This window comes from Lasioglossum baleicum, chromosome 7 (assembly GCF_051020765.1).
Source record: "Lasioglossum baleicum chromosome 7, iyLasBale1, whole genome shotgun sequence".
NCBI lineage: Eukaryota > Metazoa > Arthropoda > Insecta > Hymenoptera > Halictidae > Lasioglossum > Lasioglossum baleicum.
The window spans coordinates 7,023,027-7,040,845 of record NC_134935.1 but is presented as its reverse complement, the minus strand read 5'-3'; positions in this window follow the sequence as shown (position 1 = coordinate 7,040,845).

Genomic DNA, 17,819 nt, shown 5'->3' with positions numbered 1-17,819 from the left:
ATTTGTTGCCCGAGACACCATTTTTTATATTGAAGCCTTTATTTACGAACGAGTTACCGATCGGCTAATATACTTTTATTTACAGATACGAATAAAAGGGGATGTGTACACCCGAAGCACGGTATTTTCGAAGAGAAAACATTACAGGCAAACATATATATTTTCATAAAGCACCAACTATGAAAAAGTTCGTCGCTGGGATCAGATTTATATGTTATTCCGTGACACGTTTAGTCGTAGTATACTTCAAAGGCTTAACCCATGAACTATGAACTTTCCATCTTCGCTTTCTCTGGGTAAATATGATTCTCTGCATGGAGATAGATCGAAACGAAGGTTACGATTATTTTTTCTAACAGAGCATTTAATTTTTCATAAATTCTGCATTTGTAGTCACAGACGGGAACTATTTTGAATTTGAAGCATTCAATGAAGCTTCGGTCTTCAATTCTGTGGTGGATTCAGTCAAGAGAAAAGTTTTTTAATGTTTTTACGGATGTTTTAATTCGTAATAATCGGAAATATAGTGTTGAAATACTTCTTCTTTGTTTCTTCTGTATGTGATCTTTTGTCGAGAACGCGTTAACGATTAAATGAATTTCCTCCGTTGAAAATGAAAGCAAGGAGGAAATAATCACAACACACACGATCCCCTATTTACTCGATCACGAAGAATCACGTACTGCACAGCAGTATCCGATTTTACTGAGCATTCCACGAGAGAAATACAAAAAAAAAGGTCTCGCAAGAGTGTCGCAACGACGACGAGGTCGAACGTGCAACCCCATTGCTCGAAGCCGGAAAGGACAATCGGATAACCAGCGTTCCGGGCCAAGGTATCCGAGGCTCGAACAAACAGCACAATAAAGGAATTAAGCTCGACTATTAAACGAACGAGGGAGCCAGCTTTCCGGGGGAACGGGGAAGAAAAAACCCGTCGGAGATCGGGGCATTTAAAGTAGATCCGACTCGATTCAATCCAAGTGGGAACTCCCGAGAGGTTAAGATTCCAAATAAATCCTGGCACGAACAGCGTAAGCGGATTATTCCTTCCGGGCATCGTCCACCGACGTCCAGACCCCTCGCATCGGAAAAGCGGAGAAGCCGTGCAGCCGACGACCCGTGGAAAGTAAGGAAGCCACCTTGAGATCCACCGATCGATGTCATCGGCGACCCTTGGACGGCTCTCGAACACTGGATCGAATTTAAGCCTCGCCCTCCTCGACCGACTCAACTGATCCTCCTGGAACTCAAACTCTAGGCATAATTAAATAGAACCAGCCTATGGCTTAATCGAATCGCGATCCCGCCCAGGTCTCGACCTATTAATTTCTCAGACCTAGAAATTAACGTAAATATTATTCGGAGGTAGCCGAACTCTAGTCTGGACTTACATCAAACTTAACCCTTCGCAGTCGGAGCTATTTTAACTCGGAAATTAACCCCTTGCAGTATTTTAACCAGTCAGACCCGTCATGAAGATTTTAATTAAAAAATATGAATGTTATGTGTTCATTTCTAGATGAAATAAAATTTTTGATTCGTTTGTAATTAATACTTAAGCATTTAAATAAATGTGGTCATTGGAAAATTATAAATTTTCTTTTGTCTTCCACGACATTTTTGAGGATACCGACGTTGTAATCACAGTAACTGTAAAGAAAATGGTACGGCAAGGGGTTAAACATTTCTTCTGACCTAGAATAATTCCATTGTATATAATAACTCATACAATACTTAACTGTTTAGTAATTGATTAGTAGGGATGTCCATGCAATTCTCAATTTTTGTAGATAAATTTTAAGAAAGTGGTACCAAATAATATTCTATTTTCATAGCATTTGTAGATCCAAAATAAATAAAAATCGTACTAAATTCTGTTGAATTTAATGCTCCAGCATTTTCTGAAAATTTGTATCAGCCGTAAATGCATAAAATCCGCAGTCTATTGATTAGAATATGTATATCTTGAGTAATGGTACAGCAATTTTTAGTCGCGACTCTGACCCACCACTCGAGTGCAAAGGGTTAAGTTTAAGGTAAAGCAGAATCCGTGGAGCGGCGCGCGTGATTAAATCAAAGGACGAAGTTGTTTGACTGCGTTCCCTCGAATACCCTCTCGGCGACCGTCTCGGTTTATTGATTTCCGACTGATTCGAGTTATTATTCCGCGTGGCGGGATTCACCGGCGGATGCCAAGCGACTGATGCACAGACTGCTCCTTCTTCCAGGTGGAGTGCATAAAAGACGCTGCTTTCACAGAGCCGAGCCAACCGGAAGTTGGCTACCGTTCGAAAGAAATCCTCGTCTCTCTATGCACTTTTCTCGTCGACGGTGAAAACCGTCCGAACCTTCCTTGCCCGTGTACGGATCGGTTTATGACTCGAGCATAATCCAGCCCGGGTTCTCTTGTCTCTTTTGCTCACGCGTGTCTCGTAGAATCGATTTCGATCCCGAGATAGCCGAGAGAAACCATCGCCACTCCTGATTCACTTATGCAGCCACTGGCTGGCATGAATTCTTGAACAGTGTGTGCCAATGAATTCAACGCTGATCAGCAGACTGTGGATATTTATGTAGATCACAACGTTTTACAGTAATGCACGAATTTTATATTCTACGATGAACAACGTTTCGTCAATATGCTTTCTATACGATATTTAAATGTACAACATATTTAATAATTCACTTGGTTTAAAGCAATAACGAATAAATAAATAAATAAATAAATATTTAATAATCCAAACAATATTTCGAATAATGGTATAGCAATTTGGCAGCAAGTGGCGACTCCGAGTGCTAAGGGTTAAAACGATCGCGAAACAATGCGATCTGTTATTGACGCGAGACTTAAAGGATTGAATAATGCAAGCGCTTTGGACAATCGATAAAAAGCCTATTGGTCAGACGGAAAATATCGGCGATATTGAGCAACGGTGCAATACCACCGGCGCGGAACTTATCGATCTGAAAGTGTCATTTGTTTCCGTGCGGGTGGACGAAAGACGGCTCGTTATACCGTCCAATTAAAGATCGCCAGGCTACGGAAGAATGGGAAACGTGTCCGTTGTTCGTTGCTGGTAATTGAATTTCCTTTGTGGAAGATCCGGTCGCGGCGGATTTCAAAGCATTATTATTTACCGAGCTTTCGAGGGGACGCGTCGAAACACGAGAACCACCCCAACGCCGGATATAAATATATTCAATTAGCGCGTCCCGCGTACGACGGCGTTTCGCCATCGAGCGATCGATCGTCCCTCACACCGACGTATCGTGTCCTCTGGATCTTGTTTGTATGTGTGTGTACGTCGGATGCGTCGTGGTCGTCGTCGTCGTCGTCGTCGCCGTCGCTGTCGCGCGCGCGCGCACCGTAAATTATTCCCGCAGCTCGAAGCAGAGGCACTTCATCTTCAGGAGACCAATTACATCACCTGTCTTCACCTGGAATTAATCCTTTGCCTGGAACAATTATATCGCCCGGATACAGGTAGCTGGTAATGTTAAATGCGGATTGTGCTAATTGGAGACGATTCGGCCGCGTTTGATCCGACGGGAACAAGATGTCTCCTCAGGTTGACTCTACGTCAACGTCGATTTTTGGTAATTCGCGATGAAAATATGCATAAACTACATGTGCCCATAGTTGTGAAAGTGCTCCGAGTCTAAATTATATTATATGTTATTGTATCTTGTTATCACACTAACGAGCACAACTGATTCAACACACTTTAAATCAGAATAACTTTTTTATGAATGGACCAAACAACTTCAATTTCTCTGTAAGGCCAGAAGTTTAGTAAGATTAGTTTAGTAAATGACGTTTGAAAAATATTTTGAAAAAATGCATTTGGTCGGAATTGCGAAAAAAATAGTAAAAATTGATTTTTACTACTTTTTTAGCTGGGCCAATAACGAAAATTTAAAAAATGTGTGTGGTCAACTTGTATAAATTATATATATACGCTCTGAAAATTTCATTTAAATTGGTTAATTAGTTTACGAGTTATAAACGATCAAATGTGGTAAAAATTGCAATTTTTCAAGATTTACGTCCTTTTTCAAAATATTTTTTAGACTTCATTTACTAAACTAATTCTTCTAGCCTTACAGAGAAATTGAAGTCGTTTGGTCCATTCATAAAAAAGTTATTCTGATTTAAAGTGTGTTGAATCAGTTATGCTCCTTACTGTATATATTATTACATATCAGACTGCGGATTTTTATGCAATTATGGCTTTAAAAAATTTTCAAAAAATGCTTGGATATAAAATACGACAGAATTTGCAAGAATCTGCAAGAAAGCATAAACGCAAGACATCCACGACTAATGAAGACAATTAAATGAATATTTTGTAGCTATTAAAAAATAGAATCATTCTTTTAAAAAATTTTAAAAATTGCCTATAGCCAGAGCGTCGAACTATAATAACAAATTATTGAATAAATCGCTGTATTAAAATATTGTATAGTGTAAAAGATGATACGGTATCCAAACAGATTGAATCTTGTCAGGTTTAGAAGGCAATGTATACCGTTCTCGGTGCTCGGTACGTTGGGTGTTAAAGAAACAGATCGCTTTCACGGGATCGGCAAAGGTTTTCCGAGTCGAATGAGACCTTTGACGCGGGATAGAAAACGGTACACCGTGACAGTGAATGATGCAGCTATTCCGGAAAGAATCGTCAGATTTTCGAACAACAGCTGCGCCAACGGTCACGTTGGTTACGAGGACGAGAAAACGCTGACGACGCGGACTTTCCAGAAAATAGGAGCTAGCTGGACAAAACTATTTTTCTGCGTCCTCCTTCGACGCCGAATTGTGAAAACCCTTTGCATTCAGTATTTGTTACCAGAATTATAAACTTATATAACTGAATATAAATTTATATATTATAATATATTACAATTATGTAACTTAATGATATTTTACTACGCCTTTATTAACTCGCTTTCTTGTCCGTGTGTTCATCTGTTCGGTACAAATTTGGCAATTGATTTTAAACTAACTTCCTGATGAGCTAGACTTGAAACTTTAAACATAGCTCAGAACTGGATGACTGCAATATTAACTCGCTTTCTTGTCTGTTCGTTAGGGTTAGGGTTCCGTACAGAACCTATTACTAAGCTCACGCTGTCTGTCTGTCCTAGCTTTAAAAGGCTGTATCTTTTGAACCGTAAGGTTTATACATAAGAATATTAATCCTGAGTTATAAAATACTAATGTCAAGTATAGGTACTTACAAATTTTTCCGAATCTTCTGTTCCTCAGTCGGATCAACAGGACACTGTCATTCGCGCGAATAAGTTTGAAGCACTACACAGCACATTATCCAAAATTGTGACAGCGAACGGGAAGAAGTTACTCCGACCACGGTCAAAATAGTACTGCGGTTGTCACCTCGGTTTTTCATAAATGGTTTAGGTGGGGAAATGTTGCGTTTCTTAATTGGACGGTGGTGTGTCCAAAGAACTTTAGGTTGAGAAGTGGGGAAAGTGTCAATGAAATTCCTTTTGGCATTGTCTTCGATCATCAATGACGTGTTTATAAGGGTAGTTTTTTGCTTGCTATAACGACCTTTACAGGTATATCGCCTAAACCGCTGGAGGAACGGTGAGGTACGGTAACATTTTATAATACCGGATTAATATTCTTATAATAATGGATGTAAGGTATTCTTTTATATTTTGCAACTTCAAAACCATCCATTCGGATGGGCAGGGAGAGATGTCCCTTTAAATTTCGTTTGTCGAGAGACGCATACGATTACGTGTTCTGTATCATTGACACGGTCGGGTGGACTGTAGTAGTAGGCATTTGTCTATAGGTATAACTCCACACAATCAAATTTTGCAAAAACTTTAAGTTTATATCTCAATAACTATTTATTTGCGACATGTGGCTTCTTTCAAACTTTTTCTCTTCTGGATGAGTGGAAGGTGTTGAAGTAAAAAATGATTTAAATAAAACAAAATTTGTAATATACCACGTTTTTAAAACGGACTAAAAGGTATAAAATAATTTTTCCTAGCCCCGTACAGATAGTCCTGAAAATTTGTGATTGTGAATTTTGAATAGCTATGAAAATACTTGCAAGATTTAAAACGAAAAACGTGGGACTATCTGTATGGGGCTAGGAAAAATTATTTTATACTTTCTAGTTTGTCTTAAAAACGTGGTATATTAAACATTTTTTTTTAAATTTAAATAATTCGTACATATAATTCGACACTGTTTAGATTAAACTGACGTCATCCGAAAATGTGTTTCTAATACAAACTATTATTGCGACATAAGTTGACTCCGACAGGCCAAAAAAAAACTTTCCTATTTTAACCTTTGCTGCATGTTTTGTCACCGGAAGCAATGTCTGTTTGACGTCACTGAAAGGTCACTCACTATTATTCGCGCACTGCTGCGCGTATGAAAATGTTCACAAGTTGGGGAGCAAGTTTAAATAACAATCAGCAAACAAATATTCCGCTGAACCTTTCGGTCACTGTATACTTCCACTTCGTTGTGTGCGTAATTAATACATCAACAACATAACCGGAATGTGCATATTTTCGTGAAATATTCAATCAAGAAATATTTATCTCGATATGAAACCGCACACTGACCGCTAAAGGTTAGCAAGGGCAATTTCATATAGAATGAAATTATTCTAGATCGAAAGACATGTTTAATTTTCCAGTTCAAATAGTTCCGAGTGCAAAGGGTTAATTACTCTTCGCTCGCAGGGCAACGATATCCGAAGTGTCGTTTTTTCTATCAAATGCCGTACGAGGTCAAAAGCGTGAGTACACAGTTCAAAGAAATTCTTGGTTCCAGCAGAAACACGAGAGGGCAGACAAAATAGTCCAAGCTCCAGGGTTTCGTTAATGTTCCAGCAGCAGCGGCGGCATGGCGACGAGCGGCGGTCCGGAGCGTTCTTCTTCTGCTTCACGGAGAGGAAAAGTAAAGTATGGTGCGGGAGCCAGGTCCTTCTACTTTAGGTATGCATACGTTAAAAGCACAGGGTTCCCTTTGTCTGATCCTTCATGGAAGATAATATGAAAATAAAAGGACCCGACAGCTGCGCGCAGGAAAAAATTCCTCGTACGATCGAGCGACCCGGAGAATAGAAAAGGACGCGTTTCGGTTAACCGTTCGACGTCTGTATACCTACGCACACGCTCTTCCGTACGTGTAAATTAATTACCGACCAATTTACAGCGGCGAGCAGCAAAGGTTTCGCGGATCGGTCCGGAATCCCACGGGAACCGCTTTCACGAGCCCGCAAAGTGCTCCGGGGGGCACCCTGCAGATCAAGAGCAGATCCTTTAATTTTCCGGGGGTAAATACTCACTCTATATTCAAATTTCCGGCGAACCAGCCCCGCTGGAATGTACGAACGGGCACGCGGAGCTAGAGTTAGTTGAATGTCGCACGCAATAAAATCAAAACGCATTAGACCGCGTTTTGGCCAGTTTATGCAACGATCGAGGTGCTGCTATATGTATACTCTGCTTCTGAACCCCCGAAAAATCAACTGTTTGCAAACTGGGGCTGTGTATTATACTTTATTAACTAAATATAGTGCAGGGGAGACCGGGGCTGAAAGTTCCCGGGGTAAGTTGTGCCGATCGTTATTTATAACGAAGGAGAAGAACCCGCGATATATTTAGCTGTTTTTGTTATAGTATTACAAATATCTGCAATCGTTTTCGATTTCGAAAAAACATGTTTTTTCGATCTGGTCTACGAGCACACAGGCCGAATATTTAAGGATATTTTTTGGAAGGAACCTAAACATTGGTGCGAAATGGCACGGAAAACTATCTCCTTAGAAGGGCCCAGGACAAAAGGCCGCATTTTTCCTCGGTTAAACTGTGTCCCGTAGAGCGTTAGCGGAACCGATTTAAATAAAATGCGGCCGCTCTCACGAATCCCGGCTGCGCCGATCGATATGCTTGCGCCCCCGAGTTTGTTTAACGCAAATTATTCCGCGCTTGAATAGCTGCCGGTCATTTAATATTCCCAGTTTGAAAATATATTAATAATTATACTGTTCGCACATAATGACTCGTTGGCCGTTATTTAATAAGTCTTCCGTTACTGCGGAGAAGACATTAATGAAATGTTGCTGCGAGTACAACAGCGTCGAAAATATACAGAAATGGCAGATGAGAAAAATGAATTCGTGAAAACATTTAATGTGTACGAAATGTTAGGAAATGTAGGTTGAACTGCTTGTTCTCGTAATTATCGTTCAAATAATAGCGTCCTTTATTTTGCTCAGCTTTTTAATTTGCGTAACTTGTTTATCGAACATGTTATAAACTTTTATATAATTTCTAGTTTAACTTTGTACTCGGTCCAATTAAATGCATACCGCGTTGTCTTACTGGATGACAACGAGAAAATTGACCTATATTTCACCGGTAAATATGCACTCGCGAAAATTGATACTTAATCATTAAATTACCAAATTCTTTCTCATAGTAAGCTTCAATTTCGAAATTGAGTTGAAATTTCGATGAATCGTGTCGAATCGATCGCCGCGCAGGCTGTATTAATTGCAAATGATAATAACAATAGTGAAGTGACAGGTGGCGTTATTTCCTTCTTCATTGAATTCCGGATTTCCTGAAAATCCGTCAAATTGGATAAATCAACGAGATAATAAAGTTGGATGTAACAAACAAGGTAAATATAATTACTGGACTGCGGATCTTCATACAAAATAAAAATGTTCTGCTTTTGTTATGGGCGTGGCAGGAATAAAATAAAAAAATTGACTTCACCCCTCAATGACTTCGTTATATTAGAGACAACATTACTTTTACTGTTTTCTATTTCAACCAGCCTATATATGACACTGTCTGGTTATCATTGACCTCTTCTACTTACTGCAAATACGACTCGCTATAAGCTGCGCTACTGAGAACTATTTCATTTTACGCTTTCAAATATTTTTTCTTCCTATTCTTTCATTATTCCAGAGAGAATAATGGAAGCAATCATAAAATAATTCTGGCGACACTGTGATACGTACCGTTTGACAGTGTCGACCGGATAGGAGCATTAAGAGTATCAATAAGATGCATCGACGGACAATAAATAAATATTGAAAGACAGGTCAACGAATGGCGATCGATTGAAACGTCCGCAGCTCGGCGCGACGGTGGCTCGCGGACAAATGAATCCGCAATGTCTTGTTGTTCGAGGATAAAGTTCGCGGTACGCGCATTCTTGTTACGAGGCTCATAAATCACGGGGAACGATACAGGCATGAGTGTAATATCGAGCGTGCGAGGAGAGCTCGAGGCAAAATGAAACGACGGGGCCCTGTCACCGGACCACGAGACACAACGAGGAAACTCGTTCTCTTCTGCCTTCGTGTATTCGTTTAATCGCGCGAGACGGCCGACAATACCGGTCGTGCCGCGCATCGACTTGACCCACATCAACTATCCGCCGCAATTTGCACTCGATGCGCTTTACCGGCAGCATGGCGTCCTGCGGCATGCGGACGGAGAAAAGGCACGGACGGAATGCGCGTCGCGTCACCATTTCTTCTCGTAAATTATGACCGCCGCCGACCGGAACGATAGCCGACCGTGTCAATATCGGTAGACCGTCCGGAGCCGCTGGGATTAAACGGCGTCGATACTTCCACCGATCTGTAAACACCTGTCGATTATGGGAGCTACCCTAGCACCGAACACTCGACATTTTTATTAGATAAATTCTACAATTAGAAAAAAATGATGGCTACATAATTAAAGTCAATTTGGTTGGCCACGAGGTTTGTGCACTTTTGTTTCGAAAACACCGCGTGATAGCAGAACACGTTTCAGAACGCGCGCATTATTAATTTCAATTTAACGAAGCAAGATTCACCTGTACAAACCACAACATGCGAAAAATTGGACCAACCCAATGCTGCTCGATGGTTAAAAAACTCGCAATTATTTTCCAGCTGGTTGTGCCGTCGAATAAACACTCCGCGGAGCAGTTCTATCACGAAAAATTCGGGAGTGCTGAAACTTTTACCCGGTTTCTTTCGTACAATCCAATCTAAAGCTATCGTGACGCTTATCTGCGAATGAAATTTTCGTGTCAGCCAGGCCGCGATTTAAAGCGGGCATGTCCGATACAGGGGGAACAGTTTTTCTCTTTGTTTTTTGCACTATTCACGGAAGAAAAGGTTGCAACCGGTGCGTGATACCGTGTCGCCGAGGTCCGGGCCGACCGTGCATGTTTTTAGCCCCGATGGAACGGTGGAACAATGGGGCGGGACGAGGCCGAGGTGGTCCGGCTCTCGTCGGTCCCGAATTGTCAGGGCTGCGGCTCAATTAGAATTTCTCGTGAAATTTCTCATTTAATTGAAACACTTACCCTTACCGAGCTCTCGGACTGTGTCGCCGGTTAGGATGGTGTATTTCACGGCGTATACAATTTTTCGCCGGCCATAACGCTGCTCGTTGTTACTCGCGAACTGTTCGCCGCGGTAGAAAACGAGGAACGATAAGGAAACGTATTTCACAGCCATTCTTTTCCGCTTGATTGTGGCTGCTTCTGGGCGTGTTTCAGAGCGTAACTTGCCAAAGCTGCACGGCGAAGCACAATGAAATGTTAAAAATGCTGGCTGTTAAGAAGCCAATGGCTCTCCGGCACTCCGTTTCATTTGCATCCACGTTCCACCGTCTTGCTGTTATTAAAATACGGAAGTGGCCGGTGTCTGCCAACGACCGGCCAGCCCTTTGCCGCTCTTTCGACGCTAATCGCGCGAGAAGAATACCTGAACCTCTTGCTCGTTTCCAATCCGTTCGGGAGACCGTCCGTTTTCTCGAGAGCACGGGACAACTGTTCTTCCGAACTCTTTATTCGGTAATTGTCCAGAAAAGGCTACACCTTTATGCATTTGTAGCAAAACTGAATAGATGAAATTAAAAATTATTGAAAGATTTTCAAAATCGAAAAAGTTCAGAGAAGAAATGACATTCAACTCAGTTTCTATTTCGTTGCTACCACTAGAATAGTTGGGTTATTGCTGTGATCACTTTTCGATCGATTAGGTTAAACAAAATCAGAGACAACGAGCGCAAATGCTGACTTTAAACTATAACGGATTATACTTCGATTTTGATATTCATAAAAATCTCGATATTTTCCCTAAATTTTCAAATTTCGGGCTCAATGCGCAACCTGAAGGCATTTTTGCACAACTTTGAGATTATAATCCTGTCATTAGGGCGTCGAATCACAACTTTATACGATCCCATTGATCAAAAGATCGCAAAAGAGCGAGGGATGGCCTTCCCGCGATTCGAGCGTCAAGTGACGGCCCGGCCGGTGGATCGTTCAAAGCGTAACGTAGCTGCCAGAGTCAGCGGCCTGTGCGCAAAACTTGTTCCCACAAGCGGAAAGCATAATGGGCAATCCACGTCACACGTGTCTCCCAGCTGTTGCCGGCGGTCCGAGGATTTGTTAGGCGGCGGCAAATTGACATACGTGTGTTTGGCCGTGTGTGTCCCGCCACGAGGCGTGTGTACGACATCGTCCGGTGACGAGGGACTCGATCGCGGCCCGATCAACAGGTCTTAAGATCCCCAAGCTGCGCGACTAGGCTAGGCGAGGCGAGGCAAGACGAGGCAAGGTGAGGCGAAAGTGTCGCGCATGGCCGGGCAACCGTGACAAGTGCAAGTTAATCGGGATCTTGAACTTTGATTTACACGTGGACGCGCGCGGCGCTACCTCGACGCAGCATGCTCGGAACAGCTACAGTTGGGCGCATAACTGATGTAAATTCAGTAAATGAAATTCGAAATTGTAAGAAAATTTGAAAATTGAAGATTTATACAAATGATATCTCATCTATTAAAATTATTAAGGGAAGAAATAACATTCTGTTTGGTTTCTATTCCTTGCAATTGATACAGACAATTTTTATTTTGCATAAAGGTCCGCCGTCTAATTATATAGTCAAGTTATCTCTGTTCAGTTCGGATAATCGAGGTTCGACTGTAGCGATACAATTTCATCGACCGCCAAGTAGGTGAAGGGTAAAAAATGTGGTGATGTTTAGGTAAGTTTTTCTGAAAACTAAATCGACTTTTCTTGAAACGAGTACCTTATTAGGAAGCGCATATATTGTAGATTTCTCGTGGGAATTTTTTTGCTGCAAAATCTTCAAAAATTCCCAAGTGGAAGTCTCTTCCGTGGAAGTGGTTTTCCTGAAGGTTCTGCGCGGCGATCCGGATTTCTCGGGGCTGAATCATCTGAAATAAAAAATTCATGAAGATTCTGTTAGTATATGATTTTATCTGGCAAATGAATGAAAAATTCTCCTTTTAGCTCGCGGAGAATAGAAAATGTCGAGGTGGAAATTAATTTCTTCGAAAACCTTTTGTGGAAAATTAAGGAATCGCTAAATTGTTGTCTAATTGGGTAACGGTGAACGGAACTTCATTACCACTTTGTCGCTTTAGGTGTGAGCTTATATTATAAAAGAATAAATTTAACAAATTCGTAGTAACAGAGTCTTTCAGGCGAAACTCCATGTCCGAATGAATCGACGGTGAACATTGTTCGCGAGCACAATAAATAAAATCGCACATAATGAACAGGCTTAGCCGAGGTCCATTCACTCGCGCGAGCACCTGGACAAAATTCAATCTGAAATTCTCTAAAAAGGACAGCATGAGAAACGGAGCATGAAAAATTTCATGGAAATTTTATAAAATTCGCGACGATACAATAATAATTCTTTTATATTTTGAATATGAATAGATAATTCCTATTTAACATTTTTCAGTTGATCGTTTCGTGTGAATTCGTTCCCTTACATTTCTCCTATATGTTTTATCAGGGGAAAATATGCGACACATTTCCCAAAAAAGGGTGCGAGTTGTGTGGTTCCTTCTTCTCTCTAATATTCTCACTGTTTTAAATTGCCCGTACTTATTTCTGTCATAAATGTATAAAATCCTCTGTCTACTTTTAAACGAATTGAATTCAATTTAAATTGAATTTCTAGTTTAAAACAGATGTGATATTAATCTTGGATCCCGTACGGTCGTTCAAATGATAAATGTAAGATTTTCTCGTGGTTCGTTGTGGCATTAATTGTACTGAACGCCCGTTGTCTAAATGTCTTCGAGCGGATCGTTATCGATAAGCAAGATGTATCGGTAAGTTTCGATTAAATAGCACGCATATCTCAACGAGTCATTGCACTCGATCGTTATTGGTTGCCCGACTACAGCACTTGAGGTAATCCTGCTAGTAACGGTAGGCACTTCGCCGAAATCAGAGATCAAAGCCTTTGTAATTCTATAGGTCGCTACGTGAAAGTGGTTCGAGCGTGTTACCTGTGGACTTTCATGTACGCGCCTCGATGTATTGGAGTCCTTCGGAACGCACTGGTAAAGCACTGCTAATAAACATTTCGAGTACACTGGACGGCCAAAGTAATCCAAACTGGATCCAGTTAAGCAATAATGCGACAGCGTTGTCCGGTAACACATAGTCTACACGGGAGCGCTGTTTGCAACGAAAGCGTACTATTTGCAGGGAATGTAGCAAAAATCTTCTCGAAATAATCAAACGAAGAAATCAGAGTCCTTTTTTAATCTTCAATCAGTCTTTTCTTTTTAATACTGTCAGGTTGAACTATTTTATAATAGATCGATCGTAACAAACGCCACATCTATAAATTCCAATCAATTTCATTTTCGCCCTATTAAATTCTGTAAACTCGGTTAGGTAATGGAGGACTGAATGATCAGATAGCTACGTAATTAGCGCACAGTAATGTAATGGTTGTCCTCATTTAGTGTGGTAGGATTAGAGTGGTCCCATTCACCAGTCTGCCCCAATTTATCCTATTCAGTGTACAAAACGTTATCAAATAGCCTTATAAACCTAAGGTGTTCTTTTCTTGTGTAATACTAACATTCCTGACGTACCTCGATGTCAAAGTACACATTCAATGTGTATTCAAGACGAGAAATTACTTTACCTAATCCAGATCTAACCCAGACCTTTGCCTGCTAAACAACAGGTTATTAACAACCAGTTAATAATTTGATTCGATTGTAGGTAATATTTAAGCATTAAAATAAAAATCTAGCCATACAAAAAATATAAATTTTCTTGTACGACATTTTAGGGAATAAAGACGTTTTAATCATTGTAACTGTAAAGAAAATGGTACGGCGAGGGATTAATCAGAATCCTGGAAAGGAGAACACCTCCTTAAGTGACCGACAGCCTTTAAAGAAAATGCAGGAAGAGCTTGATTTTTCGAAAGTCAAAATGCAGAGTAACCTTAATCAGAATCCTGGAATACCCTCTTAAAGGAGCGACAACCTTTACGCGTAAATAAAGTGCAGGAAGAACTTGATTATCGTTAAAGTTGAAAAGCAGAGTGTCTCATTAATCAGGATCCTGGAGAGGAGAAGACTCCCTTAAGTGAGCGACAGCCTTTAAAGAAAATGCAGCAAGAGCTTGATTTTTCGAAAGTCAAAAAGCAGAGTAACCTTAATCAGAATCCTGGAATACCCTCTTAAAGGAGCGACAGCCTTTAAGCGTAAATAAAGTGCAGGAAGAACTTGATTATCGTTAAAGTTGAAAAGCAGAGTGTCTCGTTAATCAGGATCTTGGAGAGGAGAACATTCCCTTTAAGTGAGCGACAGCCTTTGAAGAAAATGCAGGGAGAGCTTGATTTATTATTAATCAGAATCCTGGAATACCCTCTTAAAGGAGCGACAGCCTTTACACGTAAATAAAGTGCAGGAAGAACTTGATTTTTGTGAAAGTTGAAAAGGAAGGGAGAACTCGCCCTTAAGTGAGCGACAGCCTTTAACACTAACTTAACTACCGAATGAGTCGAAATGACTTGTTCCTGATTTGTTCTTTCAGAAATATTAAAATAATAAATATGTATTTCTCAACAATTTTTTTAGTGAACTTCTCTACTGAAGCACATATTTAAACAAAATGGAAACGAAATCTAAATTAAAGGAATTTTGTTATTAATATAAGGCAATGTATGCCAATTGCGTTTAGTGCTCGGTAGTTCTAGTGTTAAAGAAAATGCAGGGAGAGCTTGATTTTTCGAAAGTTAAAAAGCACAGGGTAACCCCTTAATCAGAACGGTTCAATGCTTGCGTGACGCTCCCCCCGTCTCGCGACTTTCGAGGGTGGCGTCCCTCGCGTCAGCTACTGATTGCAAACCAGTCATTACGGTGCGTCTGTCAGACCGTCACCAATCAGAAGTTTAATTAAACAGGAAACTCCGTGGGAGTGCCGTGAGCGATACATCACGCGTAAGAGGGCAGATAGCGCGAGGAGAGGAGCGTGCCGGAATTACAACAGGGCCGCGGTGTAATCCGTGCTCGCTACGTGACTCGCGGGGCCATAATTTCAGTTGGTTCGCGTGTGCGTCGCGGTTCATTTATAACGGGATGCCTGTTAATCCGCGACGGGGGATATATTGTTCGGGCGCGGCGATGAAAATCATCGGACCGGACCCCGGCGAGCGGACATTTTTTGATCGATGCTTCCGGAAACGGGGCGAAGAGGAACGCGATCCACGTCGTCGAAGAGATCGTTAGCCGAGGACCGTCAACGACGAGCGCCGCGGGGGGATCGTGTCCCCGATGAATCGTTTTCGACACCGTGCTGGAGAAGTGATACTCGTACGAGATTACCGATCGTATCTCCGAGGAAATTAATTGTAGTCGGTGCTCTGGCGTCGAGAGCGCGAGCGCGATGCTGTTTCTACTCGCGCCGCGACGTCTCAGAACCAACCGGCCTGATCAGTTTGCGATATGATTGCAGCATCCATTAGTAGATTCTCCGATTACCGTTATCGAAATGATCATTAGCGTTTTCTTCCTCGCGCCCCATTTCCTCCGACTCGTTTCTCCGCGTATACAGGGTGCTCTAACTCGAGCACGGTGAACACGTACCTCGCTTATTGTCGCCGATACAAGAAATCGTCAGGGGAGAACGCGATTATGTTTGAATAGGTGAATGTCGTGGCTCATGCAAAATTAGAAGGAAGTTCCTTCTTTCTCCGATGACTTCAACAACCTATTCTAGTGAGACGGTAAGAAGGTCCCCGGCAGCATTGAATAAATAAATATAATTGCATAATGAAAATAATGATAATAGGAATACATGCCACACAGTAACAGATATAAATCTCGGGGAGTGTTCGGGATTCAAATCGAGGAGTTTACCGGTCGATTGAGATCCACTGACAAACGTCGCTCCTTATGGGTTTTTCCTATATGTCTCAAGACACGTGAAGAACACACGCTGCTGTGTGTTGAAAAAAATTTTCGACTTTTGGCCACGATTTGGCGATTTCCGACCACTGTGCGGCGTCTATTTGGGGACCCCCTCGGCGAAGCGGATTCTCATTCTTTTTCTCGCGCGCACCGCTATTAGATCACCATTGTATCTTATGCGTTTCTCATTCGCTTTTCTGGTATTTTCTCAATCAGTATACCTTGCAATCTCAAATTACCAATATTATTAATAACGTGACGTGCGTATTCAAGCGAAATCACGCAATGATTGATCCCGGAACTCAGGCATTCCGACCGTCGGTCGAAGCCGAAACAGGGAGAAATGAAATATTAATGAATCAGAGAATGATTAAAGTGGAACAAGCCGAGTGTACCGATCCAACAAGAAGCCGCTGAAAAGAATGAGAGAAAAGTTGTGCGCGGTAGAACGAAATTGCACGACATGAAAGTAGACAAAGGGAAGAATGTGGGATGGGTGAAATGTCCTTTTTACGTGAATAAAAAACTGTGGCTGTTCTAACGTTAACTGTGCAGAAGCCCCGCGGATCTTAAACCACCGCGAGTGATGTGGTTAATCAGGCTGGTTAATTAGATGCACTTTTTGCTGGTAGCTCGATGGTGAAAGGGGCAGCAGTGAGCAAGGTAACACAATTGAGGGAAACAGGAACACACACACAAAAATGAAGGGCGGGTTAATGTGTACACAACGGGACGGGTCTTCCTTCCGCGCCGCGTGTCTGACGTTCGTTTTGCAGTTTTAAGCGAGCCGTGGGTAGTCGGACTGAAACGGGACAATGTTCTAAAGAATTCAATAGAGTGTGCTTTCCATTAAAAAAAAAAAGGAAGACCAGCGTGCATTCACTATTCACGATTCACACTCCCACGCTCGGGTTACAATCGGAATTACAGGCGAATCTCGCCCATACAATTTGTCGTTATTAATCGATATTAACTCATGATTATTATGCGAAGTTTAAATTGTCCAAGTTAATTGTAAGAAACCGAAGATAAATGAAAAGGTATTTCCTCTTATAATCGTCTCAAAAAGTCGAAAATAATATAACAATATCATTAACCCAGTCGTTGTTCGGGTAGTTTACAATACGTTTCAACATCTTTCTTTAGATAGTAACATTTTGACATTTTCCAAAACGAAGCATTTAATGTATTTGGTGGAACAAGTAAACTAACGAAAATTTTCTATTCTGTAACGATCAGAGTAATAGAAAAATGTCTGTCGTTGTCTGGAAGGTTTTCGACAGTAAGGATAATATTATATCACTTGTGTTATTTTGCAAATTATGTTGGTTTCAGACTCCGCGTAATTTATTTGACGCATTCAACCCGTTTCAGAATACATAAAAGTGACAATTTTCATAAGCAGGCAACGTCTGCTGGTTCTTATCACCGATCTCGAATAACACGTTATCCAACTGATCGCGAATAAGCATGATCTCATTGAAATCTGAATACCGCATTCTGCGAGGATTACCGGACTGCGTGAATCACGACAA